This window comes from Balaenoptera borealis (genome assembly GCF_965194805.1).
Source record: "Balaenoptera borealis genome assembly, chromosome: 2".
In the NCBI taxonomy this organism is placed as follows: Eukaryota; Metazoa; Chordata; class Mammalia; order Artiodactyla; family Balaenopteridae; genus Balaenoptera; species Balaenoptera borealis.
Genome location: NC_138867.1, coordinates 103,156,470 through 103,176,781, shown reverse-complemented (window position 1 = coordinate 103,176,781; position 20,312 = coordinate 103,156,470). Strand labels below are relative to the sequence as shown.

At 38.5% G+C, this 20,312-nt stretch overlaps 1 protein-coding gene across 8 annotated transcripts in view; it reads right to left on the bottom strand.

Annotated features, from left to right (window-relative positions):
* Positions 1 to 20,312, bottom strand: part of SNX24 (sorting nexin 24) — a 176,041-nt gene that overhangs the window by 55,247 nt on the left and 100,482 nt on the right. The window lies entirely within an intron of this gene.

The following is a 20,312-nucleotide window of genomic DNA, read 5'->3' as shown; positions in this document are numbered from 1 at the left end:
TAACAAAAAATACTGTAATACCAAAAATATATTAACCTGCAAGGAGAGAACTCTTGATGTCTGTGAAGAAATAGACTAAGATCAGAAAATAAATGACCATAGAATAGATACGTTATGATCTTCCTTTGATTAAACTACAGTCATCAAACTAAAAGTGAACCTCACTACAAAAGCCAATTCTTTTAAAAATTCATGAATCCATCATATACAAATCTGATAAAATACAAAAATATCTCAAGAATAATGTCGGGCTTCCTAAAATCTTCTCTGAATAGAAAACTGCAGTATTAAAGAGAGACTCAAGACCACTGTAGCTACCTTAAAGAAACTGATAGTCACAGAAATATAATGCTAGCTCAAGGTGTTAAGTTTTTGTCAGATAAAACCATCTACTTTTTAAGAGAAGTTTGAATGTGAAGAAAAAGTAATAGGTTGTCTGTCTTTCTCTCCATGTGCATGAAATGGCATCACCAACTACTGAATACCTGTTTCTAGAAGGGGCTTTGAGCTGGCTTCCCAGAAATGAGGGCAGGTCTGTGTGTTCTCACCCATTCTCTTTCTAGAAACAGCATCAGCCCTGAGCCCTGCCAAAGAACAGCAGGCTCGAGAGGAAGACTCAACCCAAAACGCTCATCTTATTAACCCGGTGCTCTAGTTTAGGGCATTGAACCTTAGTTAATGACTACTGAGAGTATTTTTTAAATCAGTACAGACTGCCAAACCAGGTGGTCAACATCTGATAATTCATAGATTTATAACTCACAAAGTTTTCAGTTTTAAGCCTGATCAAAGCTTTGGGGCCACAGAGCACTGGAATGCATATTTTCTTTCCATCTCCTTCTTTCACACAGGTTCCTCTCCATGAAATCATAAACGTTTCTGAGGCTCCTAAAACTTCTCAATTTGCCATTACTGATCTCACCTCCACTGACCCATCTGACCTATGAAGGCTCATTATCCATAGTTATGTAGGACAGGCTTCCACTCGGCTTATCCATGGAAGGTGAGCAAGAATACATCATCAGAAATTTTTAAATATTGGTTTATTTTTTTGAAAGGAAAGTATACTGTGATCTTTAAAGAAATAACATGTATGACTGGTTTCAGAAACTTACATTTTTCTGCACTAAAAATTATTTTAAACAAAGTATTATTTTGAGATCAATGGGAAGCAGGCAAATCACTGGGGAAAAAAGGCATTTGAAATTAAGCAGCACAACTCTTTATAATTAAGCTGCAAAACCTTTAAAATATAGTATAATGAGAAGAAATAGCATACATTGTCCTAAGTAATTAGAGTGTAATTAGGCTTCATAGAGTGTTTTCAACTTAGCACAAAAAACTCTTACATAACTACCATAAAACCTAAAAATCTATAGCTTACTGCCTACAAAAATGAAATTTAATAACAGAGACTTCTAAAGTTTTTTTTTTCCTTCACATTTTGTCAATTACTTCACCAATTATGATGACAAACTTGTCTGCCAAATTCTGGATAAGTGGTTAGGGTTTTCCTGCATGAAAAACCAACCACTGAAACAAAGTTATAGGATTTCTAACCGAGGACAAGAGAAACATGTATGCACAACAGAATCTGAAAACACTTGCTAGCAATGATGGATTTAAGTTATTAACAGATCAAAAAGAGATGGATGGTGGTTTGCTTTTCTTAATCTACATCATCATCTAGATCTATTTAAAGATAAGTGGTGCACTAACAAACTTGGTTAAGGTTTCGATAAAATCAGTAAAAATAATCTGCTCCCGTTACATTGAGTCTGTATCAATCAATAAAATCACTTGTACAAGGAAAGTACTGTTAAGTACTGACAGTCCCAGCCATTAATATTATTTAACGCACTGTTCACAATCTTTAACGAGAACAAAGAACAGTTTGTCTCATGTTACAAGCAGGACTTTCACAGATACTCTTACTTCTATAGGCTTCTACAGGGGTTTTATGAAATTCAAACTGTACATCCTTCAAAAAAATACATAAGGTCTTCCACCATCCATAGTGGGGCTACTTAACGCCATAGATCTCAGGCTTGATTTTCTTCAGTTGTCGAGGATAATAAAAGCTCATTATTTATTTTTTAAAAATACATAAGGTCCTGTTCTTCAGCTGCAGTTTAAGAGAGTCATTTATAAGAAGCGAAGCTGCCATTATATCATTTCTTAATCTGTGAATTAAACTCAAAATTCTAAGGACCTGGGCTATAAGGGATAGGGTGGCCATCAGTTGGTACAGGGCTTCTCTGCTGTACTCTGAGTTTACTCAGCTTCGTTAAGGCCTTTTCCGTGCCAACTCTGGATTAAAAGAGAAATGTTCAATTAGTCCTCAGCCAGAGTTGAATGGCTAGGACCAGATATGCAGACGTATGACTTAAAAACCACAAAAATAAAAGGTGGAGAAAAAGAAAGAATAAAATTATTTTACATAAGAGATTTTTTTTATCTTTATAGCTACCTATGATTACATGAATAATAATAATGAGAAAACTCTTTTAAGAAGTAAAACTAACTTAGAGATTATTATAAATCTGACATCTTGATTAGAAACCTGTTCTAAACTTAATCTTTGCAGTCCTGGCTGCTCACAATCCCAGCAGTTTGATAAGTGGTGGTTTGCAATTCTGCTGACACGAACAAGAGGAAGCTCCTTCTCTGGTAAGTGGACAATGAAAACATTAAAAACGGAATCTCAGTTCAGTATAATTTAGTCTGTTGTTCTCTGCTCAATTATGCCTACTCTACAATTCTCATGGAGAGATTCCAAAACAAAAACCAAAAAACTTTGGGGGTCTATATAGGACTCCCCAAAAGAATAAAAGTCCCCCCAAAAGAATACTAACTGCCGGTACTTTCTAAAGAAGTGAAGACAAGGTGAAAATATATAATGATAAAATGGCTCTTGGCCATAAAACAGATACTTTTAGTAATTTAAGAGTAAAATGTCAAATTCATAAGTGGTTTACAGTTGTGAAAATTAAGTTCACAAACATACTCTAGTGTGGAAGTAAGAAAATGTGGTCCACAAAATGTTTAAGGGCAACTAGTACAGAAACTGCTCATCAAGTGAAAGAGAGCACTTCTCAGAAGACATCACGGTGGTATCGGACACGCTGGCCTGATGCTTCAGGACCACCTGATTCTGGAGGTAACTGAGACCTTGTCAAGCACTGGCATGTAGCAACAGGTGATGAAACAGCAAAGCAGCTGTTAACCCAACTTTTTTCAAAAGAAAACACTATTCCAGCATTTTAGAAGCAGTTTCTGCTGCATAATAGGGAAGAGGACCAAGTTACCACAGAATCTTGTCTTCAGTAAAGAAGCTCGTGGAAATGAAAGGTAACGGGCTGGAAAACATGCCCAGTGGAAGTCGGAAGGCAGCCTACTGTGCAAGAAAATGTCTTCTGAGGCACTGGGGGGTGGTTAAAAAGGGTCAAAGGCAAACTGAAGAGACTATTATTCTGTGAACTCCGTAACATTAAGCCTACATACAGGCTATAAAATTAAAAAAAAAATGTTTAGGTCATGATGCATCCTCTTTGGGGATTATCTTGTGGGAACATTGAAGGTCTATTCTACACCACGTGTGTACAAGTATAACAGCTGCATTTTATAAAGGTGCATGTTCCAGCTTGGCCTGAGTTGAAATGCACTATCTGTACCACTAGTCACTTTCTACCACAGGTGGACCCTACCAGAGGCTCCTGCATAACCACAATCTCACCCCTAAATGAACAGAATATAAAATCCATTTTGATTTGGGAAGCAAACACCATCAAATAAAATCTTATAGTCAGTAAAATAATTCAACTTGTTTTCCAAACCTCTCCATGTATGTTTGAAGAATGTGTTATAGGAAAGTATGTAGTCTCCAATGTAGATCCTGGCTAACTGTGAAGAGTAATTTAGCGTTTAATACTTACTAAGGCTCAAATTATCCTGGAAAGGAATCATTAAGATCCTAAAATCACATATCTCTGTCCTGTGGACATGCTGTGAACTCTGTAACTTTGAGCATCTGGTTTGGGAGTGTATGGACAAAGGAAATGAAGATAAAGCCTAAGGTTTGCTCAAGGTAGGTGGGTGTGGAGGATCTAAAAGATGAGCTCCAAGTAAAGCTGCTTTCTCCCCAGGGAAGGGGAGAATGAGAAACAAATCCACTGTGAAGAATGGTCCTGTGGAGTAAAGGGAAGGAGAAGAAATGTCCTTTGAGAACTTATAACCACAGTTTGGCCCCTTCACAAGTTTGCATCTAAATTAATGCCTTCTGGCGGTCAAAAAAACCCCCCTCAGCTATGAAGTCTCAGTTGACAATGCTCCTAGGTAACCAGCAAAGCAAAAAACAAACAAACAAACAAACAAAAGACACAAAAAAATCTCCACAAAACTCTATGTGTAAATTCAGTTAAGTCCTGGTCATTAAAAAAGAAAAAAAAATCCCAAAGATAAAGATACTCAGCCAAAAATACAAAAACCAAAGAAACAAACAAACAAAAAAACCCCACAAAAAATTTTAAAACTACACACATATACTATGAGGAAACAAAGCACCATGAGCAAGAACCAGCAGAAACAACAGTGAACTTAGATCTATGAAGATATCAGTTATCATCACTCAAAAAAATCCTCAAAAATATTAATTAAAAATATCTACAAAAAATACACCTAGATACAGAATAACTATAGTAATAAAGTTCTACAGTGAAATGAAATAACACCAAAGATAAAAAGAAGATTCTAAATGAATCAGAGAAAAGTGACAGATTACTTTCAAAAGGCAGAGAGGTAGTTCTAACTATGTATAAGAATTGTTTTACCATACAATACTTTGCATCAAGAACCTGGAACACCTCATTTCACTAAAACAACGTGGAACAGTATTCTTTCACTTATCCTGATGTTTCTGTGCCAAGATTTATTTGACAAATGCTTTACTTTACTTGACAAAAGGGTATACAAAAATGACTAGAAGGAAACAGATAATACAGAAATTTTTTTTAAATTTTATTGATTTAGTCATTCTAGTTGATATTTGTAAATCTAAAAATGAAAATATTTTGCAATTATGTAGCAAAGATATTAGCCACTGTCTCCTCAACAAAACTATTAACCATTCAGGTTTTGGACTTTAACAATGCATGTCCAAAGAAAAGAACCAGAAACAATGATACACTAGAACCTATTAGAGATGAATTTAAAATCTGGAATCAGTACCTACAAGATGGTTTATGTTTCATGTTCATGCATAGAAGTTGATGAGCAGTTAGGTGTCCTGTCAATGGATGCTGCCCTTTAAAAATCAGGAAAATATGGGCTAAGAATTTGGATTTGCTATGTTGAAATTCTGATAAAAATTCTAATGAAGTTGCCTTTCTCTTAATATGAATTGCTGTAAATTATTCATAAAATATCTTATAATTAGATAAAACTAAACATGGTCCAATGAATTCAGATGATAGGTGGTGATGACCATTTTTCCTGAGAAAATGAGAGTTAATGTGTCTAAAGAGATAAAATAGAGGTTTGAAAATATGAGCAAAAATAGAAGGACTATTTAAAAAAAAAAAAACCTAAAACCCAGTCAGATTAGGAAAAAAACTAAAGCAAACAGAACTCACAGAAACAAAAAACCATAATATTAAATTCAAAAATCAATGGATGGACTGCTACTTCCAATAAGGTGGAGTGGATATACTTTTCCCCGTTCTTCCTGCTAAGTATTGGGTTGGCCAAAAAGTTCGTTCGGGTTTTTCCGTAACATCTTTTTGGCCAACCCAATACAATTAAACCACTGGACATTGTATATAAAGTAAACATAAAAAGATTATGAAAGGTTGAAGGAAGAAAGTAGACTTTCCAGGACCTGAGGAATGACACAGTGGTGAGCTTTATCTTTCCTGGGTTTTCATTTTTGCCTCATATATCTTGACTTGGAGAAGCAAAAGCTAGCAACCAGGAAATACCAACATATGCAGACAAATAAGGTCCCAATAAAATCCTGTTTCCTTTAGCAAAAGGACCATAAAAGAGATAGCCTAGCAAGACAGAAAACTCTCCGACCCTAAACCACTCTATTCCAGCCAAACACCACAGGAGAAACTGTGGCCCACCTCTACTCATGCCAGCAAAGTCCTGTGGGAAGCCTAGACTTCAACCCTTCTGAGGCTGGTAATGAAGAACCCAGCACTGGTGTGGTGTCAGAGAAAGCCACGAAAGCAGCCAGGACTTTCATCCCCACCTGCCAGTAATGTGCCCCCGCCACGTGGGGAGCTGGAACTCCCATCCTTACAGCAGTGATGAGTAGCACCCCTCCCAACCCAGCTGTCAGTGATGTTAAGTAGGGAACCTGGTCTTCCATCTTCACGTGGTTGAAACAAGGTGGAATCCCCTGCCTTGACTGAGCAGTGTCAGAGAAAGCCAGCTAAAACAGAAGGTTTAAATAATTTCCAGAGTCTCATAACATAATACAAAAATGTCTAGAATTCAATCAGAATCATTCATCATATCAAAAATCTGGAAGATCTCAAACTGAATGAAAAAGTCAATCATGCCAATACTGAGATGACAGAGATACGTTAAAATTATCTGATAATGGTTTTAAGGTAGCCATGATAAAAATGTTTCAATGAGTAATCATAAACATATTTGAAACAAAAGGAAAAAATAGAAAAATTCAACAAAGAAATAAAAAGTCTCAGTTCCCTGGTGGTCTAGTGGTTAGGATTTGGCACTTTCACTGCCATGGCGGTTCAATCCCTGGTCAGGGGACTGAGATCCCACAAGCTGCATGGTGTGGCCAAAAAAAAAAAAAGAAATATAAAGTCTCAGCAAAAAAATAAAAGCTATAAAGAAGAATCAAATAAGGATTTTAGAACTGAAAAATACAGTAGCATAAAGAAAAGGCTCAGTAAAAGGGTTCAATGCCAGAATGGAAGGAACAGAGGAAAGAATCAGTGAACTGGAAGATAGAACAACAGAAATTATCTAATCTGACCAATGGAGAGAAACAGTAAAAATAAATAAAAAAGGCCTTAGGCCCTTGTGCAACCATAATAAAAAATCTAACATTTCCGTTATTGGAGTCCTGGAAGGAAAGGAGAAAGAGAAAGGGGTTGAAAAAATACCCAAAGAAATAATGGCTAAAAACTTCCAAATGTAGCAAAAGAGATAAACCTACTGATTCAAGAAGTTGGGAGAACTCCAAACAGGAAAAACTTAAAAGAAATGCAAACCAAGACACATCATAATTAAACTTCTGAAAACCAATGACAAAGATAAAATCTTGAAAACTGCCATTTTATTTTTATTTTTCAAGCACAAAATCTTTCTATATTTCTTCCTTCCTTTAACTAACATTTATGGAGTACCTATTCTGTGCCCAGAGCTGTTTAAATGCATGGACAGTATTTGAACAATAATACTGTTTCAGTAAACAAAATAAACAAAATACCCTGCCTTCAACATGCCAGAGGTTGAGCTAGGCACAAAGACTATGAAAACAGCCAGTTTAAAATAACATCTTACATATAGAGGAAAAACAATTAATATGACAGTGGATTTTTTATCAGAAACCACAGGAGCCAAAATGAAGTGTCACAATATTTTCCAAGTGCTGAAAAAAAATTGAACTGTCAACCCAGAATCCTACATCCAGGGTGATCAGACTTAAAACATTCTAAGGTCCTTGTAATGTTCAGGAGGAAACTAAAGATAATAGGTAACCACTAAAAGAACAGATACATACTAACAGGGGGGAAAATGGAAAGAGAAAAAGGGAAAAAAATCTGCCATCATTCCAAAAGCAGGCAAGGAAAGAAAACATTTAGAAAAAAAGGGACTAATAAAAAAGCATGGAGAGGAAGGAGTCAAGATGGCAGTGTGCAAAGACTCAGAGTTCGCGTCTCCCCACAACTAGGGCACCTGCAGGACACTGGTGGGGGACCTCAATGCCCAAGGAGACAGGAGGAACCCCCAAGTGAAACGGTAGGATGTGGGGGGACTGAGGGGGGAGGAGAAGTGGAGGCCAGACAGGACCAGCGCCCCTGAGGGGTGGCTGAGAGGCAGAAGGGGTTCCCATGCCTGGAGGGACTCTTGGGGGCTTGGATCAGGCGGAAGCACACCCAGCGTATCCCCTGCCCGATCAGCCAGGGAAGTCTGCCCGGCTCTCGGGCTGGGTCCTATTCCCTCAGAGGCCCTATCCGGGCCATGTTGGTCCTGGAGGCATAGGAAGGAGGCTGGGGTAAAAGCAGATAGGCAGGTGGGAGGGGCCCTCCAGGACTGAGGAGCAGGAGAGGAGTGGAGGGTGTCTGACCTGCCCACTTGAGCCCAGGAAGCCTGCTGGGCTCCCAGGTGGGGTCTCCCACCCTCTGAGACCAGAGGCGGGAGGCATGCCTGGGCCCCTTCTGTTCCTTTGAGCCTAAGCCCCACCCCCACATGCCCCAGGGCCTTTTCCAGCCCTGGGGGTCCTAAGCATAGGCTCTGCACGCCCACCCAAACCCTGTCCCTGCTTAGGCCCCAAGTGGCTTGCGGGAACTTGGTCAGGAGCTGGGGGTTGGGTCGAAGCTCCTCAAGTGGGAGCTCTGAGTCTGAACCACTGGACTAACAGAGAACCTCAGACCCCAGGGAATATCTATCAGAGTGAGGTCTCCTGGAGGTCCTCATCTCGGCACCAAGACCCAGCTCTACCCAAGAGCCTACAAACTCCAGTGTTGGAAGCCTCAGGCCAGACAACCCGTAAGACAGGAACACAATCCCACTCATGACAAAAAAAAAAAAAAATAAATACAGCAAAAAAATATGTCACAGATGAAGGAGCAAGGTAAAAATCTACAAGACCAAATAAATGAACAGGAAATAGGTGATCTACTTGAAAAAGAATTCAGAGTAATGAGAGTAAAGATGATCCAGAATCTCAGAAATAGAATGGAGGCATGGATTGAGAAAATACAAGAAATGTTTAACAAAGATCTAGAAGAACTAAAAAACAAACAAACAGTGATGGACAACACAGTAAATGAAATGAAAAATACACTAAAGGAATCAATAACAGAATAACTGAGGCAGAAGAACGAATAAGTGAGCTGGAAGACAAAACGGTGGAAATACCTGCCGAGGAGCAGAATAAAGAAAAAGGAATGAAAAGAATTGAAGACAATCTCAGAGACTTCTGGGACAACACTAAATGCACCAACATTCGAATTATAGGGGTCCCAGAAGAAGAAGAGAAAAAGAAAGGGTCTGAAAAAATATTTAAATAGATTATAGTTGAAAACTTCTCTAACACGGGAAAGGAAATAGTCACCCAAGTCCAGGAAGCACAGAGAGTCCATACAGGGTAAACCCTAGGAAAAACACACCAGACACATATTAACCAAACTAATAAAAATTAAATTCAAAGAAAAATATTAAAAGCAGCAAGGGAAAAACAAAAAATAACATACAAAGGAATCCCCATAATGTTATCAGCTGATTTTTTCAGCAGAAACTCTGCAGGCCAGAAGGGAGTGGCAGGATATACTTAAAGTGATAAAAGGGAAAAACCTACAGCCAAGATTACTCTACCCAGCAAGGATCTCATTCAGATTCAACAGAGAAATCAAAGGCTTTTCAGACAAACAAAAGCTAAGAGAATTCAGCACCACCGAACCAGTTTTACAACAAATGCTAAAGAAACTTCTCTAGGCAGGAAACACAAGAGAAGAAAAAGACCCACAAAAACAAACCCAAAACATTTAAGAAAATGGTAATAGGACATATATATCGATAAGAACCTTGAATGTAAATGGATTAAATGCCCCAACCAAAAGACACAGACTGGCTGAATGGATACAAAAACAAGACCCATATATATGCTGTCTACAAGAGACCCACTTTAGACCTAGGGACACATACAGACTGAAAGTGAGGGGATGGAAAAAGATATTCCATGCAAATGGAAATCAAAAGAAAGCTGGAGTAGCTATACTCATATCAGATAAAATAGACTTTAAAATAAAGAATGATACAAGAGACAAGGAAGGACACTACATAATGATCAAGGGATCAATCCAAGAAGAAGACATAACAATTATAAATATATATGCACCCAACATAGGAGCACCTCAATACATAAGGCAACTGCTAACAGCTATAAAAGAGGAAATTGACAGTAACACAATCATAGTGGGGGACTTTAACACCTCACTTACACCAATGGACAGATCATCCAAAATGAAAATAAATAAGGAAACAGAAGCTTTAAATGACACAATAGACCAGACAGATTTAATTGATATTTATAGGACATTCCATCCAAAAACAACAGATTACACATTCTTCTCAAGTGCGCACGGAACATTCTCCAGGATAGATCACAACTTGGGTCACAAATCAAGCCTCAGTAAATTTAAGAAAATTGAAATCATATCATGCATCTTTTCTGACCACAATGCTATGAGATTAGAAATGAATTACAGGGAAAAAAACGTAAAAAAGACAAACACATGGAGGCTAAACAATACGTTACTAAATAACCAAGAGATCACTGAAGAAATCAAAGAGGAAATCAAAAAATACCTAGAGACAAATGACAATGAAAACACGATGACCCAAAACCTATGGGATGCAGCAAAAGCAGTTCTAAGAGGGAAGTTTATAGCTATACAAGCCTACCTAAAGAAACAAGAAAAACCTCAAGTAAATAATCTAACCTTACACCTAAAGAAACTAGAGAAAGAACAAACAAAACCCAAAGTTAGCAGAAGGAAAGAAATCATAAAGATCAGAGCAGAAATAAATGAAATAGAAACAAAGAAAACAATAGCAAAGACCAATAAAACTAAAAGTTGGTTCTTTGAGAAGATAAACAAAATTGATAAGCCATTAGCCAGACTCATCAAGAAAAAGAGCGAGAGGACTCAAATCAATAAAATCAGAAATGAAAAAGGAGAAGTTACAATAGACACCGTAGAAATACAAAGCATCCTAAGAGACTACTACAAGCAAGTTTATGCCAATAAAATGGACAACCTGGAAGAAATGGACAAATTCTTAGAAAGGTATAACCTTCCAAGACTGAACCGGGAAGAAATAGAGAATATGAACAGACCAATCACAAGTAATGAATTTGAAACTGTGATTAAAAATCTTCCAACAAACAAAAGTCCACGACCAGATGGCTTCACAGGTGAATTCTATCAAACATTTAGAGAAGAGCTAACACCTATCCTTCTCAAATTCTTCCAAAAAATTGCAGAGGAAGGAACACTCCCAAACTCATTCTATGAGGCCACCATCACCCTGATACCAAAACCGGACAAAGACACTACAAAAAAAGAAAGTTACAGACCAATATCACTGATGAATATAGATGCAAAAATCCTCAACAAAATACTAGCAAACAGAATCCAACAACATATTAAAAGGATCATACACCACGATCAAGTGGGATTTATCCCAGGGATGCAAGGATTCTTCAATATACGCAAATCAGTCAATGTGACACACCATATTAACAAATTGAAGAAGAAAAACCATATGATCATCTCAATAGATGCAGAAAAAGCTTTTGACAAAATTCAACATCCATTTATGATAAAAACTCTCCAGAAAGTCAGCATAGAGGGAACCTATCTCAACATAATAAAGGCCATATATGACAAACCCACAGCAAACATCATTCTCAATGGTGAAAAACTAAAAGCATTTCCTCTAAGATCAGGAACGAGACAAGGATGTCCACTCTCACCACTATTATTCAACATAGTTCTGGAAGTCCTAGCCATGGCAATCAGAGAAGAAAAAGAAATAAAAGGAATACAAATTGGAAAAGAAGAAGTAAAACTGTCACTGTTTGCAGATGACATGATACTATACATAGAGAATCCTAAAACTGCCACCAGAAAACTGCTAGAGCTAATTAATGAATATGGTAAAGTTGCAGGATACAAAATTAATACACAGAAATCTCTTGCATTCCTATACACTAATGATGAAAAATCTGAAAGAGAAATTATGGAAACACTCCCATTTACCATTGCAACAAAAAGAATAAAATACCTAGGAATAAACCTACCTAGGGAGACAAAAGACCTGTATGTAGAAAACTATAAGACACTGATGCAAGAAATTAAAGATGATACCAACAGATGGGGAGATATACCATGTTCTTGGATTGGAAGAATCAACATTGTGAAAATGACTATACTACCCAAAGCAATCTACAGATTCAATGCAATCCCTATCAAATTACCAATGGCATTTTTTACGGAGCTAGAACAAATCATCTTAAAATTTGTATGGAGACACAAAAGACCCCGAATAGGCAAAGCAGTCTTGAGGGAAAAAAATGGAGCTGGAGGAATCAGACTCCCTGATTTCAGACTATACTACAAAGCTACAGTAATCAAGACAATATGGTACTGGCACAAAAACAGAAATATAGATCAATGGAACAAGATAGAAAGCCCAGAGATAAACCCACGCACCTATGGTCAACTAATCTATGACAAAGGAGGCAAAGATATACAATGGAGAAAAGATAGTCTCTTCAATAAGTGGTGCTGGAAAACTGGACAGCTACATGTAAAAGAATGAAATTACAACACTCCCTAACACCCTACACAAAAATAAACTCAAAATGGATTAGAGACCTAAATGTAAGACTGGACACTATAAAACTCTTAGAGGAAAACATAGGAAGAACACTCTTTGACATAAATCACAGCAAGATCTTTTTTGATCCACCTCTTACAGTAATGGAAATAAAAACAAAAATAAACAAATGGGACCTAATGAAACTTCAAAGCTTTTGCACAGTAAAGGAAACCATAAACAAGACCAAAAGACAACCCTCAGAATGGGAGAAAATATTTGCAAACGAATCAACGGACAAAGGATTAATCTCCAAAATATATAAACAGCTCATTCAGCTCAATATTAAAGAAACAAACACCCCAATCCAAAAATGGGCAGAAGACCTAAATAGACATTTCTCCAAAGAAGACATACAGACGGCCACGAAGCACATGAAAAGATGCTCAACATCACTAATTATTAGAGAAATGCAAATCAAAACTACAATGAGGTATCACCTCACACCAGGTAGAATGGGCATCATCAGAAAATCTACAAACAACAAATGCTGGAAAGGGTGTGGAGAAAAGGGAACCCTCTTGCACTATTGGTGGAAATGTAAATTGATACAGCCACTATGGAGAACAATATGGAGGTTCCTTAAAAAACTAAAAACAGAATTACCATATGACCCAGCAATCCCACTACTGGGCATATACCCAGAGAAAACCGTAATTCAAAAAGACACATGCACCCGAATGTTCATTGCAGCACTATTTACAATAGCCAGGTCATGGAAGCAACCTAAATGCCCTTCAACAGACGAATGGATAAAGAAGTTGTGGTAAATATATACAATGGAATATTACTCAGCCCTAAAAAGGAATGAAACTGAGTCATTTGTTGAGACGTGGATGGATCTAGAGACTGTCATACAGAGTGAAGTAAGTCAGAAAGAGAAAAACAAATATCGTATATTAATGCATGTATGTGGAACCTAGAAAAATGGTACAGATGAGCCAGTTTGCAGGGCAGAAGTTGAGACACAGATGTAGAGAACGGACATATGGACACCAAGGGGGGAAAACTGCGGTGGGGTGGGGATGGTGGTGTGCTGAACTGGGCGATTGGGATTGACATGTATACACTGATGTGTATAAAATTGATGCCTAATAAGAACCTGCAGTATAAAAAAACAAACAAACAAAACAATACTAAACTTTCATTGGGTTATTTGTATGGAAATACGTTAATATAAATGTTTCAGACATTACATGAAATTTCTAAAAATCTTATATGTTCTGGTATAATGTTATAAGTCATAATCCTAGTTATTACTTTAAAATGTATATCTCAGAAATAACTAATTTTCTTGTCAACTGCATTATTATGAACTTTCATCAAATCTTTAACTGTGGTCATTTTTAAGTCTTTTGTCATTTACAGACAGTTCTGGGTGTATTCTGATGCTTTTGCAAATATATTCCTACAAAAGGGTTTCATCTTCAAGAAATTCATGGAAAAGACTCTGACAAGTACAGGTTTCTGGTAACTGACTATACTGCTGAACTGAATGAATAAGCATTTTTAGAACTCTAATGAAAAACTGATGAACTCATAAAAGTGCTAACAAAAGATCAAGATGAAAAAAAAAATTAATTACATGGGACTGAGTGAACTGATGAGGATGAGTGTAATTTTTGTGACTTTCTGTCTGAATTTAAAAAAAAAAAAAATCCCACAAGGACTCAGAGGCAAAGAATATACAAATCAATTTTCACTGCAAAGTAAAGGAGCTGTTACAGTGGAGGATTACTGGACTGAATGTCAATATTATGACATAGTATGAGTGTGTTTCATGTTTGGTAATTGCAATCATTGTTGCTTTTGTTGTGGTCATCCATGTACAATGCTTGGTGTCAGTCTATTTATTTCTTGTAAAACTAAAATACAGTGTGTGTGTATGAAAAAAAAAAAATGGGTGGAAGACCTAAATGGACATTTCACCAAAGAAGACATACAGATGGCCAAGAGGCACGTGAAAAGATGCTCAACATCACTGATTATTAGAGAAATGCAAGTCAAAACTACAATGAGGTATTACCTCACACTGGTCAGAATGGCCATCATCCAAAAATCTAGAAACAATAAATGCTGAAAGGGTGTGGTGAAAAGGGAACCCTCTTGCACTGCTGGTGGGAATGTAAATTGATACAGCCACTATGGAGAACAGTATGGAGGCTCCTTAAAAACTAAAAATAGAACTACCATATGACCCAGCAATCCCACTACTGGGCATATACCAGGAGAAAACCATAATTCAAAAAGAGACATGCACCACAATGTTCATTGCAGCACTATTTACAATAGCCAGGACATGGAAGCAACCTAAGTGTTCATTGACAGATGAATGGATAAAGAAGATGTGGCACATACATACAATGGAATATTACTCAGCCATAAAAATAAACAAAATTGAGTTATTTGTCGTGAGGTGGATGGACCTAGAGTCTGTCATACAGGATGAAGTAAGTCAGAAAGAGAAAAACAAATACCATATGCTAATGCATATATATGGAATCTTTAAAAAAAAAAAGTGGTACTGATGAACCTAGTGGCAGGGCAGGAATAAAGACTTAGATATAGAGAATGGACTTGAGGACACGGGGAGGGGGAAGGGTAAGCTGGGACGAAGTGAGAGAGTGGCATGGACATATATACACTACCAAATATAAAACAGATAGCTAGTGGGCAGCAGCCGCATAGCACAGGGAGATCAGCTCAGTGCTTTGCAACGACCTAGTGGGGTGGGATAGGGTGGGTGGGAGGGAGATGCAAGAGGGAGGGAATGTGGGGATGTATGTATGCATATGGCTGATTCACTTTGTTGTACAGTAGAAACTAACAAAGTATTGCAAAGCAATTATACTCCAATAAAGATCTATTTAAAAAAAAAACAGATGGATGCTTGAACTAAGCCCAACTATATCAGTTATCATAAAAACATGTGGGAATTTTTAATATACCTTTCTCCTTATAGAGTAAGCAGCCAAGTTAAGATGTAAGAGATTTGCTTTAAAAACTTCATTTGATTTTATACAGTTCATTGTACTCAAGAATTCAAGGATACACATATTGCAAGCACACAAGGTCAGTTTTAACAGATGTTTCATGCACTACTGGAGAAGTTAAAAATACAATACTGTTTAATCCAGTGCAGACTTCTGACCAAACGGAACATTATACTGCATAGTATAATTTAAATAACGAATGAGGGGCAGGCTAGTCAGGTCAATAGGGTCTTCTGAAGACAGCACTCTGCGTCTGCTGTCTAACAAAACAGCTTAACCCCAGCTGTGGCAATGTTTTCTTTGAATGAACTTTTTTTTAGGGATTAATATTAGCTTCGATTATCTTTAGTCATGAGTTGCTATGAGCTATTTCTGTTCAGCTCCCAAAACTCACTGTACATTTAATTATTTTTCACTCCTTATGAAAAGGATGAAAACATAACTGTTTTTCCTAAGTGACCTAAGATGTGGGTCCCTTTCTCAGAAAGATAAATTTCACATTATTTCAACAAACAGCACAAGTGATGTACACAAAATTTCCGTGAAAAATCTTTGTCTAAAAATTATACGAGCTTGCAATTTAAAGCTACTACTGAAGAATGGCAAGGGACCTGACCATTAAACCAGCCTCAAATAAATAAATGAAGCCACAGCTAAACCTCAACCTTGCTGACCATTTGTTTTTTCTGTCTGTAAGATTGTGGGCTTCATCTCTGATGTACTGAAATGTTGCCAGGTTATGTCTGGCATTAGAGGGTTTCTTCAATCGTTGTGCTCTGTCCTTATGGAACCTTGTCTGTGTAAAGTCCCATATCCTCCAGTTTGGGGAAATTTTCGAATGTTTTTTCTTTTGATTACTCTCTTCCCTAATTTTGTATTTTGCCCTCTTCCTTCTCTCTGGGCCTCCAGAATGAAAGAGGACATTAGACTTGAATTGGTCCTCTGTGTCTCTTGTCTTCTGCTGCAGCTTTTGTCTCTGTACTCCATGGAACAGTTTCCCAACTAGAGAGAGCAACTCCTGAATGTTTTCAATTGGAGAAAACAACTAATTCTAAGAATTCTCATGTGCTCTCCGATTGTTCCTTTTACATAGTATCCTAGTGTCATCTTTTGGATGTAATACCTTTGAGAAGCTCTCTAGATATATTAAATCAATTTTTAAGATGTATGTTGTGTTCTGAATTATCTCCTTCCTGAAGAGTCAGTGCTTTCGTTCATCTTGGTCTTTTTCTTCAATGCCTGGTGATCCCTGGTTATCAGATCTCACTGCAGAAAGCAGCTTCGGTGGGTTTCCTCTGCTCGTAGGTCAGTAGGAGTGCTCGCCACAGGCTTCCTTCTGAGTGTGGGAAAGACATGGTGGGCTTTTCCTTGAGGTAAGGGGATGGGGAGGGGGTTGTCAACTTGGGGGCCCTAATATCCACATTAGAAGCTTTAGCTTTCTCAGCCATTCTGTTTACTATTTTGTTATATTGTTTCAGTTTCAAAAAAATAGTCTTACGAATTTTTTGGTGTGGTCATAAATATCAGAATAAGTGGCCTGAGCACCTGTCCCATGTGTACACCTTGAATGACCCACATGTGTTCAGTTTCACTGCTCACCTCAGCCTCGGCCTCACCTGGCAGCTCTAGGTCCAGAAGCTCCCTCTCCAGCACAGCTGTGGGCAGGCCATCTCCTGCACCCACCGCAGCTCTCATGGCTGAGCTTGGGCCCTGCTTTTTGCTTTGTTGCATCTATTCACATGCTCCCAGAACATTCCATCTTCCAGGAAACTGTTAAACTGTTTTCTTCCTTCGATGATGCCCTCTTTTCCTTGCCCATCCACCACCTAACTGTTGGGGTTTATTCCTTTTTAAGTGTTTTTTTTTTTTAATGACTTCTTTTTTTTAAATAAATTTATTTATTTATTTTTGGCTGCGTTGGGTCTTTGTTGCTGCATGCGGGCTTTCTCTAGTTGCAGAGAGTGGGGGCTACTCTTCGTTGCGGTGTGCCGGCTTCTCATTGTGGTGGCTTCTCTTGTTGCGCAGCACGGGCTCTAGGCACGCGGGCTTCAGTAGTTGCGGCACGTGGGTTCAGTAGTTGTGACGCACGGGCTTAGTTGCTCCGTGGCATGTGGGATCTTCCCGGACCAGGGCTCGAACCCGTGTCCCCTGCATTGGCAGGTGGATCCTTAACCACTGCACCACCAGGGAAGTCCCTCATTTTTAAGTGTTTATACTTTTGTTTCAGTGGGGTCTCGGGAAGGTGGAAAGTCACTTCAAACCAGGAGATAAAACTATTATATAAACCATGTCTGATGGTCACATCAGTTTGGGAAAACCAAATTAATTTATTCTTAAGATTTTTGTTTCTATGCAGATGACTTAACACAGAAAACAGATGCATACTCACAATTTTCAAAGGATTCTAAATATTCAAATCAAAGATTTTTAAAAAAAATCTATTGATCAAGGAAGTTGGGGATAGCCGATTAAATTGTGATGGTTTATGATTATATTTTCCTTTACTTTTATTATTATATCCTTAAGAAAAACTCTACCTCAAGGCTGAAAGTTTTCTCCTGATTTAGAAAATCTACAATGCATAACAAAAAGAGCCTATACTAGGAGTTAAGAAACTAAAATTCCAGTCCCATCTCTTTAACTAATATACTTAGGAAGTGAGGCAAGTTTCTTAATTCCACCGGACTTCAGTTTCTCCATCTCTAAAATAAAAGAGCGGTGTGGGCTAACTTAGGAAATGTGTGTTGAATTCATCCATGGTCTAGAGTGTACTAGTTGCTTCTTGAACAAAAGGAAGAGTTTTCTCTGGCCTTTCCAAGAGCTAATCTGCCTGTTTTATGGGTGGTAAACTGAGACCAGAGGGATGATCATGAACTTAATTGAAGGGCAGGAGACAAGCGGGACTAGATAAGGTCTAAGTTCCCTGTGAGCTTAAGATGTTATGGCTTGAGGGTATTAATACTTTCTTAGGTTTACGGGCCTGAACAGGGCCAGCCTACGTACCTCAAGCTGAGACGGATTCGCTGCACGATAGTGCCTGCTGAGAAGTGCTAGTGGCACTTAAACTCAGGGGTTCAGACTGGTGCTGAGGGTGAGTGGGATTCTAACTGGAGTTACAAAGGTGAGTAGAAGGAACAGTGATAACTGTCTTACTTCCAAAGAGACTTAAACACCAAACGCTATCAAGAAATGACACCTAAGCCAGGGTTTTCATTTCACTGGGGGTCGATCAAGCATCCACACTCATCTTTTTAACTTCCATTCGGCTCCCAGGGCATGCAAATAGAATCAGGGGGAAGAGGGGGAGGAGGGAGAAGAGAAAAAGTGCCCTTGAACTCCTTCAGGACTTAACTGACAACAAACTGAATATTAAATGCACAAGACCAAACAAGCCCTCTCAGTCCTTCAACCACATCTTTCAAGCTCTGTTTCTGAGAATAGAAAATTCTAAGCTCAATTTGAGTGTCACTGTAAACTCCTCTCTATGCCAGATGATTTTACCCATATATTTATATCCAAAGTACAAACAACTTAAAATGTTTACACTGAGTAGTAATGGGAGTCATGTGTCAAATACAATGGCAGGAGAAAGAGCAAAGCTTTCTTCAGAACTAAAGCTTGAAGATATATAATATCTGTGGAAAATCTGACTTACAAATTAGAATGCATTGTTTACCTATCCCATTTAATTATAGAGAACATGCATTTTTACCCTTTGCATACAACATCTAATGTCTCGTCTTTTGGTTTGGTTTTGCTCTGCAGTGTAGCCCGAGGCTCCGGAAGTCTCATAGCTCCATATACAGAGTCTCAAGGCACATGGCCACACAGTTTCCTGTCATTTGTGGTCTCCACTTCCTTTAATCTCTCACTGCCAGGGAGAGGCAGTGAAGGATCCACCCACCACACCCCAAAGCAGAAGAACAAAGGCAGTGAAGAGAGCCCTCCTCTGTGGTTCAGAGGGCCTCCACATGTCAGCTTTCCTATTTGAACACTGTAAAGACCAAGAAAACTGCAGGAGACCAGGGATGGACTCTTGGCATCTTTCTACTGGGAGACAGTCCTGTGAACTGATTGCTAAGTACAAGCCTGTGGCGATAGCCTCTCCTCAGCTTCTAGTTACTAGTCATTCAGGCACAACCAACCAGAAAAGCTCTGTAGAGGACATAGCATATGGCTTCACACAGTCCACAGTTGTCCGCCCAAATAAAATCCACCAAGGGTTAACGCTGAAGGGGGTGATGAAGATAGCAATGGATGAACACAGTCATGGCTGCCAACTTCTTTGATGCAACATGTCTTGGATAGATCATCGCGGTAAACTCAGAACTCCGAGGTGATGTCCAGCTCTTCATTTTTTGAGAGCCAAGATTCCCCACCCCTTCCCTCCTGGCCATGCTCACCTCAGTCAGTCTCATGCGTCAGCCCCTCAAGTGGACTCAGGTGTCCTGGTGAACACAAGGCTCCCACAGCCCCCCAATCCTTCTCTCAGCACTTGCCTCACGCAGTGCTCTTTGGATTACTGATGACTACACTGAATATTCACCTGAGGCCACTAGCCCTTTTTGTTTTAAAACGCAGAGAAGCTGACACCACCTCACGCTTTCCTTTTGCTTTTTCTGTCACTTGGCAGAGAGACTGCTTTGTCTTATCTTACTTAGGTAGTTCTGTTTGCTC